This window comes from Phaseolus vulgaris, chromosome 5 (assembly GCF_051622355.1).
Source record: "Phaseolus vulgaris cultivar YP4 chromosome 5, ASM5162235v1, whole genome shotgun sequence".
NCBI classification, from domain to species: Eukaryota; Viridiplantae; Streptophyta; class Magnoliopsida; order Fabales; family Fabaceae; genus Phaseolus; species Phaseolus vulgaris.
This window is the reverse complement of record NC_143502.1, coordinates 14,325,499-14,340,972: the sequence shown is the minus strand read 5'-3', so window position 1 is coordinate 14,340,972 and position 15,474 is coordinate 14,325,499.

Below are 15,474 nucleotides of genomic sequence, written 5' to 3'. Positions count from 1 at the left end.
ACTTTCTTGTTTTCCTCCTGCGCCTGGGCCAGATCTGCAGCGATCTTTTCGTTCTCCTTTCTGGCTTCGGCGAGCTTAGCCACGGTGTCATCCCTCTCTTTCTCGACTTTTCCTAAGAGGACCTCCCGATCTACTGACCTCTTCTCAAGGCTCTCTACCTTGGCTGCATCTGCTTTGATCGATGCCTCCAGGTCAGCCACCTTGAGACGGTAGGGAACCAGTTTGCTCTCCAGCTCAATTTTCTCTTGAGCTAGGAGATGCACCTTCTGGCGTAGATTGGTGGCCTCCTTACGCGCCACCCTCAGCTCAGTGCTCATGGCGTCCTCCACCCGCGAGTGCTCGATTTTCGCCATCATAAGTTGCAAGACAACTTCTCCGCCTCGATCCTTATTAGGTGATTCTCCTCCTGGAGCACGGAGATGTCGTCCTGAAGTTTTTTGCTGGAGCTCTCCACAGCTTTTGATATGATGGAGGGGAGGTCCTCTGCCATCATTCTGAGTTTGGCTGTGAAGGGTCCCCAGATCCCTTTAACCACGAGGGGAAGGCTTGCAACCGCTGTTGGTGGAGGCGCTGAAGGAGCCTGGTGCTGGCTCTCACCACCGCCCTCTTGGATTGGTAAAGGTTGGGCTTCTTGGCGTGGTGGTGATGTAGGGGATTCAGTGATGATAATCGGCGAGTTATGAGCGCCTTCATCCCCACCTGGCGCAGCTTCGGCGATTGAGGCTGTTGAAGAAGGACCCTCTCCAGCAGATATGAATGGCGTGGAGGCGCTCGGAGGGTTCTCCATGAAGTTGGGCTCAGTAGCCTCAACCGCAGGAAATGCAACCGCCAAAGGTACTGCTTGAACTGGCGGTGTTGGAGCTGGGGGAGAAGGCGGTGTTGGTGTTGGAACCGGGGGAGAAGGCGGTGTTGGTGTTGGAAGAGGAGGTGGAGCAGGTGGTGAAGAAGGTGCCGCCCTTCTCCTTTTGGTGATGAGGCCATCCTCAGTTGCCTCATCGTCCTCTTCTTCATCTTCTTGGACCACCTGAGGAGCTTTCCTCTTTGGCTTCCTCAAGATGAGTTTCTTGCGTTGTTGAACGGGCAGTGCTTCTGAAGGAGCTGGGCCTTGAGGGGGGGATCTGCCCTGAGCAGCGGCGATCTCCACTACTGAGTTGGGCACAGTTTGGGAGCCCGACGCCAACCCGTGGGCTCGGGCGAGCGCCCTCAATTCAGCTAGCTTGCCTTTACCCAGCATGAGATCTGCATAGTGCAAAAGTATACAAGTAAGCTCAAAGACAAAGGTAAAACATGTCAGTAAGTGTGCAAATGAGACAAACAAATGGTGCAGGAAATAAAGACCAAGTCTAGTGCGCAATAGACAGGACGCCCAGAAACAGATAAAACGAGATGCAGCACAGGGCAAAAACTTAAATGTTGAGGTAAGCACTAACCTATGTGAGCCTCGAGTTGGTCCTCGAAGAACTCGAAGGAGATGATCGAAGAGGTGATGTTAGCGGCTGCCACGCTCTTCCAGAAGAGGCATAGGCCCTTGTCCAACTCGCCCATGTTGTCGGGGCTTCTTGGCTTTCGGAAGCTTCCCTTGGAGTCCTTATTTCCCTTGTTAACCCAGTACAAGGGAAAGCCGTCGAGCAGCGAAGTGTCCCGGTCATTTTGGTGCACTTGGACGAATTTCCCTTTCCAATCCTTGTAAGATTGCTGGAAGATAGAAAGGATCGACCTCCCAGCAATTCCGTTCAGGCTCACCCAAAGGCGATCTCCAGGGTTCTTGGCCTCGAACAGGAAAAGGAACACATCTACCGAGGCCGGTAGTCCCAAATGCACACACAAAATTTGAAACGCCCGCACGAATGCCCAGCTGTTGGGATGGAGCTGGGCGGCGGCGATGTTGAGCTCGGTTAAGAGTTCCCGTTCGAAACGGGTAAGGGGAAACCTGAGTTTCACCTTCTTGAAGAGGGTGGTATACACAAAGCAGAACAACTCGCCGTTGTTCCCTTTGTCATCTGCGCAGACTGGCACGTCGGGGGGGCAAGGCAGCACCGTCAGTTTGTCATCGTGCTCCTTGTGGAACGAAAGGTTGGGCTCGTCCCCTTTCTTCAATCGAAGCACCGCCAGAGCAGAGTTTACTGAAGAGGTCTCCTTCAGCAAAGTTGAGGTGGCCCATGGGTATAGCTTCTTGTAGTCTGGAGAGGCGATGGAGGCACCTCCGGCCATGGGTGGAGTTGCCTGAGCAAGGTTGGGGTGAGAGGTTGCAGGCCTCTCAGCCTGGGAGGAGGGAGCACCAGGTGCTCGCGGTGGGTTATGAGCTTGAGATGGAGGGTTTCGCGACGAGGGAGGAGGATTCGCGGTGATCTTTGAACGAGCCATCGCAGAAACTGCAAAGGAAAAAGGAAGGGAAAGATGAGCGAAGGTTGCAGAGGCTGACTCGATTGTGAAAGAAGGATGAAAAACGAACGAACGAAAGTTCGTTATGATGGAAGACGAAGCCCTAAATTACGAGAAGAGAGAAGCAGAAGAAACAGCCCACAGCGTATGCACCAGACAGTTAATGGATGATGCGAATCGGTTAAAATGCAGCAAATATCAACAGACAAACGCTGAAGGGAGTTGGGGATTGAGAGAGTTGAAGAGCGTCGTGGGTTTGCAGAGGAAACTCAGAGCGTTTGAGAAGGCAAAGAGATGATGGAACAGTAGAAATGAAATGGGTTTAAGGGTCTTTCAAACGATTTTTGGAAGCGTAAACGACAGCTAAAGATGACCGTTGATGAAGCCACGTGTCGAGCGATTGGAAAAGTGTTTGGTGGAGCGTCAGGAAAGCAGAAAGTACGAACGTTTGGAATTCTGCGCCAGCGCCACGTAGATCGGTAGTGACGTGACTTCTTTAGTCTTTTCGCTGGACAAGTCTTCGCTTAAGACTGGGGGGCTTGTGTACCGTCCTGGTAGTCGGAAGTAATGACGTGGCAGCGAGCTATTATGTAGGCGTGTTGAGCAGGGCCCATGGCTGGCAGAAGGGAAGGAAGTCGGGGGGCTCGTGTGGTCGCCAGTTATTAAGTTGGCGTGCCCCGGTCTCTAGCATACCTAAACCGGCGGTCACCGGGTTTGAGATGAAGTCGCCAGATGCGAACCCTCGACGACCTAGTGGTTAGAGATCGCCGAAACAAGGACATCGCCGAAGATGAAGTCAGATAGTCATTTCCTAGCTAGCCAGAGGATGAGGTCGGGAGACAGCTTACCTGAACGTACACGGTGAAGCAAGTAAAGTAGATCATGAAGGCGGCCGGCGAGACCACAGGGAAGGTGTGTACGAAGGCACCCGAACTCGCTACTCAGAAGAGATCACGCTCCAAGGCAGCTATGCACTGAGTTGTGTCATGCATAAGTAACTTAGCCAAAAGCCTGAAGAGTAAGAAGTGGCGCCCAAGTCAAGGATGCTCCAGATGGCGACACGTGTACAGCTGGATGCGAGCCACGTGTCCAGATGTGTAACTGTCTGGAGAGAGAAAGTGCGCAGGTATATAAGAGATTCTAACGAACTTCTGAGGTACGCACGTTTAGATTACTTCTTTACGCTTGCGAGTCTTGAGTACGCTGAGAGAGAATTTTGCACGGTTCCTTAGAGTTCTTGAGTTTTCTCTTAGTATTTGGTGGTTCAGTCGCTGACTTGGGCGTCGGAGCGTGATCGGCCGCAGCGGCGCCGTTCTGTCTTTTGCAGGTTCTTGAGGTGAATCACGGTGAAGGACGGAGGCTAACACGGCGCAGAAGTCGATCCAGGTTTGACGAGGCAAGGTTCTTGCGTCCCGGTCAACAGGCAGGATCAGCGCTAAACCTAAGTTAGCTAACAGTTAGTCGTGTGCAAAGAGAAAGACAAAGCTTAAGGAAATGCGAATAGAAAGATATGCGGCTGAAACTAGTATATATTACGCAACAAAGTTTATACAAGTTCCAAGTGCAACAAATTGTGCATAAGTGTAAAATTACAAAAAAAGAGAAAGAGCTCAAGGAGGAGGGATGAGTTTTCCATCTATCACTTCGTGATAGATGCTGAACTGGGAGAGGTCCAGATCCGGAAGAACGCATTTGATCTGCTCGAGTGCCAGCTCGAACCCATCAGCAAGGGCTTCAGCGCCCACGCCCATAAGGTCAGCGTTCTCCACTTCGAGCTTTTACTTGGAGGCCTCTGCAGCATTCTTCTCGGTGGTAAGGGAAGCAATGGAAGAAGCAGCTTCTTCCAATTGGCCCTTTTCCTCAGACAGCTTGCTCACCACCTCCTCAAGTTTCTTCTCCCCCAGTAGTGGCCGTTTCCCTGGCAGACTCGAGATCCCCCGCCAGTTGTGAGTTTTGTTTGCGCAGGGAGGAAGTCTCGGCCTCCAGGTGGGTCACCTTGCCCCGCAACTCCACCACCTCACAGTCCAAGACATTGATGGCTTGCCCCATCAAGATCTCAGTATTGATGGTCTCTTGGACCTGCGCTAGGTAATCTCCCATGGCTTTCTCCACCATGCCCCTCATCAGCTCTATGGATCCTTGGGCAGCCTCAAAGTCACTTTGCAGTGACTCCTTGTCATGCTCAAGCTCCTTGATCCTTTTCTCCATGACTAGCTTCTTGCGGTGCTGGGTGGAAAACTCCAGGGAAAGCACTATCTGCTTCGCCAGGTGCATGTCCACCTCCTCCCCGTTCCACTCGATGAGCTCCCGGCTGCGAATGAGCTGTCGAACCAGAGCAATGACTCGGCTGAAGTTGTCATTGGTTGCTCCAGAGCCGCTTGGTCGAGAGCTGGCCCCCCCACCTTCAGCGGTAGTGGCGGAGGTTGGCAGTGGTGGTGGCGACACGAGAGGTCCCGGGAGATCCCCCGAGCGAGCAGAATCTCCCCGAGCAGGTGGAGCGGATTGACCAAGTGGTTGGCCTGCTGGGGAAGGAGATGGTGATCGAGGGTTTGGGGATGGTAGTTGTTGATGAGAGGGAAAGCATGTTGGCACTGGGGCAGGCTGAATAGGAGGAGGCGAGGGCGAGCCTTCCTCTATCTCCACTACCTCAATCCCCTCAGGCTGAAGAGATGAGGCCCCCCCAACCGCTGGAGGTTTCCTCTTGCGGTGAACGAGAGGAGAGCCAGAGCTCTCCTCTTCGGTTGAGGGAGCAGGAGCAGCAGCAGCAGCAGATGAGGGAAGGGCCTTCACCAGCTTTCTTCTTTTCCTTCCAGGCTCGGGGCCTTCAGCTGGCGCGACCGAGAGAGGAGGAGCGGCGATAGGTTCGGTAGTGGAAGAAGAGGAGCCAGTCCCTTTCCCCCCTTTAAGTCTAGCAAGCTCCAGCAAAGCTTTCTTCCTTTCCTTTCCTGACATCGTATCTACATCGAAGGGAAAAAGAAGAGTTAGATGGCATAGTTATGCAAGTGAATGAAAATGTGAGCAAGCATGCATGAGAATGTGCAGGTATCCTAAGAGGTGAAAGAAGAAGAGCCTACCTATGTATTTTTTCAAAGCCAACACATCAAACTCATGTTTGATGAGAAGAGCAGAGTTGTACTTGGCCCCCAGGAACAGTCCACATAGCTCGCGCTCGTGGGGGCCATGGCTTCGAGATCCCGGGGTTTCTTGAACTCGACCCTAGGAACCCAGTAGAGGGGGTACCCCTCGAGCAATGTTGGACTTTGTGGGGTGGCAGATATCATGTAGAACCTGCCTTTCCAATCTTTGAAGGATTGCTGATACAGGCCCAAGAGCACCCGTCCAGCAACCCCATTCAGACTAACCCAGGACCTGTCCCCAGGGTTCTTCGCCTCGAAGAAGTAGAGAAACACATCCACGGAGGCGTTAAGCCTGAAATAATTGCAAAGAATCTCAAATGCCCAGATGAAGGCCCAGGCATTTGGATGGAGTTGGCAGGGTGCGATGTTCAGCTCCATCATCAGCTCCTTCTCGAAAAAGGTGAAGGGCAGACGCAACTTCAACCTCTTGAAGATGGCGGAGTAGATGAAGGTGAAGGGCACCCTATTGGTGGCCCTGTCATCCGCACAGATGGGCATCCCTCGAGGAGGATTGCAGACGCGGATGTTAAAGTCATTTTCCCGATCGATGGCGCAAGAGGGCTCATCCGGGTCGCTGCTCAGGAGGGATTTTAGGTGCCCCTGCGGCAATAAGGTAGAGGTTTCGGCGAGCAACGCCAGGGGAGCCCAGTCATAGACCCTGGCGTTGTCGTGGTAGGAGGTTGCAACAGGTGGTGGTGGAGCTGGAGCACTTGCAGAAGGCTGTGCACCAGAAGACGAGGCGATGATTCGAGCGGTTTGTTTCAAGCGAGCCATTGACAGATAGCTGCAGTGGAGGAAAAGTGAAAAGTCAGGATGAATGGAAGGTGAGGGAATGATGAATAGTTCGGTGAAAAACAGAGGAGGGGAAGGAGAAAGAAAGGTCCAGGTGGGAAGAGGAAGAGGGAGAAGCAGAGAGCGGAGTGAAGAATGCGAAAACCCTAGCGTGGGTCGAGAAGAGGAAAAACGGAGAAGATGGATGCATGATGATGAGAGGGACGAATGCAATCGATGAAAAGAACCTGAATGGACCAAGAAAGAAGAAAAACCATACCTTTGAATGATCGCGAAAGTTCTGAAGGAAGAAACAGTAAAGGCGCGCGCCTATTTGAAAAGAAGGGAAGCGCTAGCGACACTCCACGCTGGCCGTTGATGCGCCCATGTGTCACGAGATTAAGGGAGGTAGTCGTAACGTTAAAGGGCAGCACGTGAGGTAGCATGTGATGTGGCCCCACTTGCCACGTGGACCGAGGGCGCGACCACTTAGTCTCTTCGCTGAGAACGAGTTCACAGCTCGAGACTGAGGGGCTTGTGATCCGGTCGGTCATCGGTAGTTGATGACGTCAGCAGAGGATAATCACGTGGGCCACTCGTAGGGTGACACGTGGACCGAGTGACGGAGAGATCAGGGAGCAGATCGGAGGTCATCCAAAGAGGTGATCGGTGATCAGTAGCCAAGTGGCCACCGACAGATCAGTCGGCAGGGAAGTCAGGGGTCAGATCACCCAGAACGGTGATCGGTGGCCAGTAACCAAGCGGTCACTGACAGAACAGTTCCCAGATGAGCACCTGGGAGCAGAACGCGAGAAGCAATAGAGCACCGATCAGTCATCGAGTGCATGGTCATCAATGGATCAGTGTTACACGCAGTTAAACTGGGACTGAGATTCCCAGCGAAAGCGTTACGCATGGACCTCGCATGATCATACCTCAGAGAAAGAAGAGCCCCTCGTCGGTATAGTTGTGCATGAGAGTGGCCTGAGGGAGCTAGTAAACCGGTCAGTGATTGGCGACTCCCTCAACCCATTACGCGCATGGCATCGTGAAGGGGAAATCATCAACGCCAGAGAGCAATGCTTGGTGAGTGTGCCTAGACCAGCCACACCTGGCGTTCTCCTGAGAGTATGCGATTTACCCAGATAAAAGGAATGCGCTAAGTTACTCCGCAAGGGAATAACTTAGGCACACAGAGAGAAGTGCTAGAGCCCCTCAAGTAGTGACACGTGTGTGATTAGTTGCATCCCTCCACGTGTCATCATCTGAGAAGGGCGCGGTCCATTCAAAGCTGCACTCCGTACTGTTAAAGGTACAGACAAGCGCAGACACGCGCAGACACTCACGTTTTACTGATTTTGGAGATACGTTGCCACAGAAAAGCGTAACAGGATTCTGACACATGCCAGAGAGGCATAACAGAATTCTGTTAGGCGCAGATACAGGAGGAGGGATAAAAGGAGAATCAGAGAGAAATACAGATACACTGTTTTTTACACACATTACTACACAGTTTTGCTTATTGGTGGTTCTGCGATCTAACTTGATCGTCGGAGTGCAAACGGCCGCTAGAGGCGCCGTCTGTGTGTTTTACAGGTCGCGTTTGGAGATCCTAGAGAAGGTTCTAAGGGTGATTTTGCAGATAACACAGTCGCGTAAGCGATTCCTCCACGCTCGAGTTGTCGGCAGGATCACTTTCTTTTGCAGTTCCTGCGATGGCTCACACGAACTCCACCGCGAACCCTCCTCCTTCATCGCGAAACCCTCCACCCCAAGCGCGTAGGGTTGCCCCTGGGGCCAATCCTCCACCAGCACGCAACCCACCACGAGCCTCTGGTGCTCCTTCTAATCAGGCTGAGAGGCCTACTTCTTCTCACGCCAATCCTACTCAGGCAACTCCACCAGTCGCCGGAGGAGCCTCCCTTCCTCCACGAGACTATAAAGAACTCTACCCTTGGGCCACCCCAACTCTGCTGAAGGAGACATCCTCAATAAACACCGAGTTGGGCGTGCACCGACTGCGGAAAGGAGACCAATCCGACCTCTCCTTCCACAAAGAGCACGATAGCAAAATGACCGTGCTGCCCTGCCTCCCGGGGGAACCGATTTGCGCGGATAATAAGGGGAACAACGGCGAGTTGTTCTGCTTTATCTACACGACATTCTTCAAGAAATTGAAGCTTAGGCTTCCTTTTACCCGCTTCGAGAGAGATCTACTGACCGAGCTCAACGTCGCCCCTGCCCAGCTTCATCCCAACAGCTGGGCGTTCGTGAGGGCGTTCCAAATCATCTGCGCACACTTGGGGCTGCCGGCTTCAGTGGATGTCTTTCTTTTCCTGTTCGAGGCCAAGAATCCCGGAGATCGCCTCTGGATTAGCTTGAACGGGATTGCTGGGAGGTCAATCCTCTCGATCTTCCAGCAATCTTACAAAGACTGGAAGGGGAAGTTCGTCAAGGTGTGCCAAAACGACCAAGACCCTTCCCTGCTCGACGGCTTCCCCTTGTACTGGGTACACAAGGGGAACAAAGACTCTAAAGAAAGCTTCAGGAGGCCAAGGAGTCCTGACAATATGGGGGAGTTAGACAAAGATCTCTGCCTCTTCTGGAAGAGTGTGACTGCTGCCAACATCACCCTCCCCACCGCCTCAATAATCACCTTCGAGTTCCTTGAGGACCAACTCGAAGCTCACATAGGTTAGCTCCTGCCCCAGCACCAAGTCTTTCACTTCGAGTTAACATTAACTTAGCGTCCTCACCACTATATTTTGGCATTTCATTATTTTGTGTTGACTCCGATCTTTCATCCATGTACTGCTTGTGTTATCTCTATATGAATGTGCTTGCATGTTTGGCTTCTGCCTTGGTTGCTCATCTGTTTTTTATCTTACGTAGATAATATGTTGGGCAAAGGGAAGCTGGCAGAACTGAGGGCGATCGCCCGGTCTCATAAGCTCGCGACGGGCTCCCAAACCGTGCCCAACTCGGTGGTGGAGATCACCGCTGCTCAAGGCAAGACTCCTCCCCGAGGTGCAACCTCTTCCGGGGTACTACCCGCCCCTCAAAGGAAAAAGCTGATCTTGAGGAAACCAAAAAGGAAAGCTCCTCAAGTGGTGCAAGAAGAAGAAGAGGATGAAGAAACCACCGAGGATGGCCTCGTTACCAAGAGGACAAGGGTGGCCCCCTCTTCACCACCTGCAATCCAAACACCAACACCGCCCTCACCTCCAGCTCTACTACCACCAGTCCAAGCGACGCCCTTAGCCGCCGCGCCCCCTAGTGGTCGAGAGCAGCGACCCAAACTTCATAGAGAACCCTCCAAGCGCCTCCACGCCATTCATATCAGCCGGAAAGGGTCCTCTTTCAACCACTTCTATTGTTGGGGCCGCACCAGGAGGAGATGAAGGCGCTCATAACTCGCCGATACTCATAACAGAATCTCCGACCTCACCACCACGCCAAGAAGCCCCCCTTGCCCTTCAAACTCAAGAGGGTGGTGGTGAAAGTCAGCACCAAACTTCTCCAGCAACAACCTCAAGCCTTCCAACCTCCCTCGAAGAGATCTTGGGGCCCTTCACAGCTAAACTGAAGATGATGGCGGAGGATCTCCCCTTGATTGTATCGAAAGTCGTGAAGGACTCCCTCGAGAAGCTCTAAGAGGAGAACTCAGTGCTCAAGGAGTCAAATCTGATTACAAGGGCTGAGGCTGAAAAGCTCTCGTGCAACCTGCTGATGACTGAGCTCGAGCACTAAAGGCTGGAGGATGCCATGGACGCGGAGCTAAGAAGCACGTGCAAGGAGGCCTCCGACCTGCGCCAGAAACTGCACCTCCAAGTCCAAGAGAAGATCGACTTGGAAAGCAAACTTGTCCCTTACAGGCTCAAGGTGGCGGACTTGGAGGATGCAAAGAAGGCCGATGCGACTAAGATGGAAAACCTTGAGAAAAGGTCAGCAGATCGGGAGGTGCTCCTTGGGAAGGTTGAAAAGGAGAGGGACGATGCCATTGCTGAGCTCGCCAAAGCTCGAGAGGAGGCCACAAAGATTGCTGCAGAGTTGGCCTAGGCTCGGGACGAAGGCAAAAAGGCTGTTGAAGAACTTGCTCGAGCTCGCGAGGAAACCGAAGAGCTGAAGAAGCAAGCACAAGAGCTCGAGCAAAGCACCGCCCAAGTCCTCACCGCTTTGACGCCGCTCTGGAGCAAGTTGCATGTCAATACCCCGAGCTCGACCTCTCCATGGTGTCGATCTGCAACGAGGTGGTGGATGGGAAGATCGTACCCTTTGAAGACTAGTTGCCTCCCTCCATCACCTTGTTTTTGAAACTTGGCGCTCATCTTTTGTTTGTAATTTCCGTTTGTGTAACTGTTTATGTATGTATGTAAACTCGAACAACCACTTCTTGTACAACTTTCAATGCTGAAAAGTTGTTTTCTAATACTTCTCTTTAAATGCTTCTTAATTTTACTTGCTTTCACACACTGCTTCAAACTTGAATAAACTGTTAACTTCATAACAATTTATCAAACGGTTAACTCAAAGTAGAACTTGAGCAACTATTAACTTTCAAGCGATGACATTTAATATAACTTGTTAACTTAAGGCAACAAACTTTAACATAGGTTACTTACTAGGCAGCAGGTTTTAACTTAAATTAGTATCACAATACAGTTTACCTGATCTGCCCAGCAAAGTGAGCCCTTATTCCTGTCATCACCTGGAATTCTTCTGATCGCCGTAGGGTTCTGGCGATGTGAACTCTCTTGCCTTCATAACTTGACCATTGTTCCCTCATCTGGGGGGTAGAGGCGCCTCTCGGATCTTTCTCTACCTCCCTGAGTTTCAGAGCAATGAGCTGGATAGTGAGGTGTTCTCTTTGAACCTACCTTAGCTATCTTTTTAACTTCTTTCACCCTTCACGCCGTACCTGAACTTGTTCAAGACGAGAAGGATTTTATCTGTCTTCGCACCGCCTACAAGCGTGGAAGCTTTCTCTGGTCTTACTAGGTCAATATTGATGTTTCACTTAAAGGGAGAAAGGCGTTTTCCTTCCTTCCCCACCGTTTAAGGTCACGAACACCCCTGACTTTTCAGTTCATGTCGCCTGAACTCACTTTGAGGTGAGAAGGACTTTTTCTGGTGCCTCAACTTGCCCAGGGTGTACATCTCCTCTCCCCTGGATGCACTGGGGACTTTTAATCTTGCCTCTATCTGCTGGTGCAGAGAGGTCTTTCAATCTGTTCTTGCCTGCACTCACTCAAAGGCGAGGAGGACTTCTTCTATTCTCGCCTGCTCTCGCTCAACGGCGAGGAGGTCTTCTTCTGTTCTCGCCTGCACTCGCTCAAAGGCGAGGAGGTCTTCTTCTGTTCTCGCCTGCACTCGCTCAAAGGCGAGGACGACTTCTTCTGTTCTCGCCTGCACTCGCTCAAAGGCGAGGAGGACTTTTTCTTGCCTACACTCGCTCAAAGTCAAGGAGGACTTTTTCTTGCCTGCACTCGCTCAAAGTCAAGGAGGACTTTTTCTTGCCTGCACTCGCTCAAGGTCGAGGAGGACTTTCTCTTGCCTACACTCGCTCAAAGTCGAGGAGGACTTTCTCTTGCCTGTACTCGCTCAAAGTCGAGGAGGACTTTCTCTTGCCTGCACTCGCTCAAAGTCGAGGAGGACTTTCTCTTGCCTTTACTCGATCAAAGTCGAGGAGGACTTTTTCTCTTTCTCGCCTGCACTCGCTCGAGGGCGAGGAGGTCTTTTTCTCTTCTTGCCTCAGGACGCACAAGAGCGTTGAGGTCTTTAGTCATCACTGGTGCCTCCGATCGCCGAAAGACGATGAGGACTTTAAAACTTTAACTACTGCCGCCGAAAAACGATGGGGACTTTAAACTTTTAACTGATGCCGCCAATCGCCGAAAAGCGATGGGGACTTTAAAACTTTTAACTGATGCCGCCAATCGCCGAAAAACGATGGGGACTTTAAAACTTTTAACTGATGCCGCCAATCGCCGAAAAACAATGGGGACTTTAAAAATTTTAACTGAAAGCATGCAGTATAACTTTGCCTTAGATCACATACGAGTGATAAGGTCTTTTTTCTAAAACTTTCGAAACAACAAGCATGCAATCTCAGAAACTTTAAACTTTGAAAACTCTTCTTTATTGGGTGGCCTCATTAAAAACCCTCCTTAGGGAAAAAAGAGTGCCCCCTTGAAACTGTTTTAACAGAAAGCATGTAAATCTCTTCATGTTCGTCTTTACTTACAAAGCTTTAACTGTAATATAATTTGAGGTGTGTGGTGTTCCAGGTGCGAGGAATCGCCCCTCCTTCTAACGTCTCTAAGCGGTAGGCGCCGTTCCCGAGCACCTCGGTTATTCTGAACGGTCCCGTCCACTTAGGCGATAACTTGTTCTCCATCTCGTACTGATGGGCCTTCCTCATCACCAGGTCGCCCTCTCTAAACTGCCTTGGCATTACCCTGGAGTTGTATCTTCGCTCAATCCTCCTTTTTACTGCCTCGGCTTTTACTCTTGGCTCCTCCCTGACCTCATCCAGTAAATCCAGATTCAACCTTCTTTCTTCATTTGAGTCTTCCGCCACAAAGTTCTGGAATCTCGGCGAGCTTTCCTGGATTTCAATTGGAATCATTGCATCACATCCATAAACCAAGCTAAACGGGGTCTCGTGAGTTCCTGACTGTTCAGTGGTATGGTACGCCCAAACTATGCGGGGTACCTCTTCACCCCACGATCCCTTAGCTTTCTCCAGTCTCCTCTTTAAACCTCTCAGCAACACCCGATTGGCAGACTCTACTTGGCCATTTGTCTGTGGGTGCTCGACGGATGCAAACACCTGCTGTATTCCCACCTCTTCGCATAGCTTCTTCAACAGGTGACTTGCAAACTGAGTTCCATTGTCTGACACCAGGCGCTTAGGCACACCAAACCGGCACACGAGATTCTTCCACACAAAACCTTCGATCCACTTGGTGAAGTATTCAATCGCCACCACCAAGTACTTCATCTGCCTGACCACCAATGGGAAAGGTCCCAGAATGTCAATTCCCCACGTATGAAACGGCCAAGGGCTGTAAATTGACTTCAGCTCTTCTGGAGGCGCCTTGTGCCAATCGGCGTGCTACTGACATTGTTTGCAGCAGTGTGCATACCTCTTGCAGTCCTCCCTCATCGTTGGCCAGTAATAACATGCACGGAGAGTTCTTGCAGCCAGAGCTCGTCCCCCGACGTGACTCCCACATATACCTTCATGGAGCTCGGCCATAATTCTAGTGCATTTTTCTCCGTGCACACATTCTAGGAGTGGGTGTGTAAACCCAAACCTGTACAGCTCGCCATCGATCATGGTGAACTTGCTGGAGTTCTTCTTTATCTTCCTAGCCTCCGTCGGATCCAGGAGGAGAAGGCCATCTGCCAGGCAGCGCTGGTATTGCGTTATCCATGTGTCTGGCTTATGCGTAGCGCAGACCTGCGTCATGTTCACCCTCTCCCCCCGACATGCTCTTATTCTCGGCGATCTCAAGGTCTCCTGGGTCAAGGACTTGTGACTCCTCGCCGCTTTCTCCGTCGACTTGCTTATCTGAAGAACCTGGTGGTCTGCCACAAATGCTCTAGGCGTCTTCAGAGTTTCTTTGATAACTGTCCTCTGCCTACCCCCCTTGCCCGAACTGGCGAGCTTGGCTAGTAAGTCAGCTCGGGCATTTTGCTCTCTGGGTACATGCACCACTTCAAACGAGACAAAGGAACTCTTCATCTCCTGCACATACTCCAAGTAAGCCGCCATTTGTGGATCCTTGGCCTGGAACTCGCCTGTTACTTGTCCCGTGACTAATAATGAGTCACTCTTGGCCATCAACACCCTAGCCCCCATCTCCTTAGCCAACAAGATTCTGGCGATCAACGCCTCATATTCTGCTTGATTGTTGCTAGCTTTAAAGGCAAACCTCAGGGACTGTTCTATCAGCACTCCGTTGGGCCCTTCTAGAATGACTCCAGCACCGCTACCCTGCTGGTTAGACGATCCGTCCACCGAAAGTACCCAACAAAAATCATCCCCCTCAACTCGTGCTACTTCCGACGAGAGCTCGACCACGAAATCAGCGAAAATCTGCCCCTTGATCGGTCCTCGGGGCTTGTACTTTATGTCGAACTCCGACAGCTCCACCACCCACTTCACCATTCTCCCAGCTACATTGGGCTTCTTCAAGACTTTCTGGATGGGCAGGTCGGTCATCACCAGCACTGTAAAGCTGTGAAAATAGTGGCGCAACCTCCTCACCGAAAATACTACAGCCAGTGCAGCTTTCTCCAAGGCCTGATACCTTACCTTCGGGCCTTGTAACACCTTGCTGAGGAAATAAATAGGTTTCTGAGCCTGGTCTTGATCTTGGGCGAGCACCGCACTCACCGCCCTCTCAGTTACAGCAAAATACAACCTGAGAGGGGTTCCCACCAAAGGTTTGCACAAAACCGGCGGGCTCGCCAGGTACTCTTTAAGCTTTACGAAAGCTTCTTCGCATTCCTTCGATCAGACAAACTTGTTTTTTCGCCTCAGGCATTGGAAATACGGATGGCCTTTCTCTCCACTAGCTGACACGAAACGAGACAGGGCGGCCATCCGACCTGTAAGCTGCTGCACCTCCTTCATGGTAGCCGGGCTCCTCATCGCCAAGATGTCAGCACACTTATCAGGATTTGCCTCTATTCCTCTTTCAGTTAAAAGGAAACCCAAGAACTTCCCCGCCTCCACGCCAAAAATGCACTTCTCGGGGTTTAGCTTTAATCTGAACTTGGCAATCGTGGTAAACAGCTCCTCCAGATCTGAGACGTGCTTGCTTTTCTCTAACGAGGTCACGACCATATCATCCACGTACGCTTGCACATTCCTTCCCAGCATCGGTGCAAGTACCTTATCCATCAACCTTTGGTACGTGGCCCCCGCGTTCTTCAGCCCGAAGGGCATCACCTTGTAGCAGTAGCACGATCTCTCAGTCATGAAGGCGGTCTTCTCTTCATCCATGGGATGCATCTTTATCTGGTTGTACCCTGAGAAGGCGTCCAGAAAACTCAGCAGCTTGCACCCTGCTGCACTGTCGACCAGGGCATCTATACTTGGCAAAGGGTATGAATCCTTTGGACAAGCCTTGTTCAGGTCTGTGAAGTCGACGCACATGCGCCACTTCCCGTT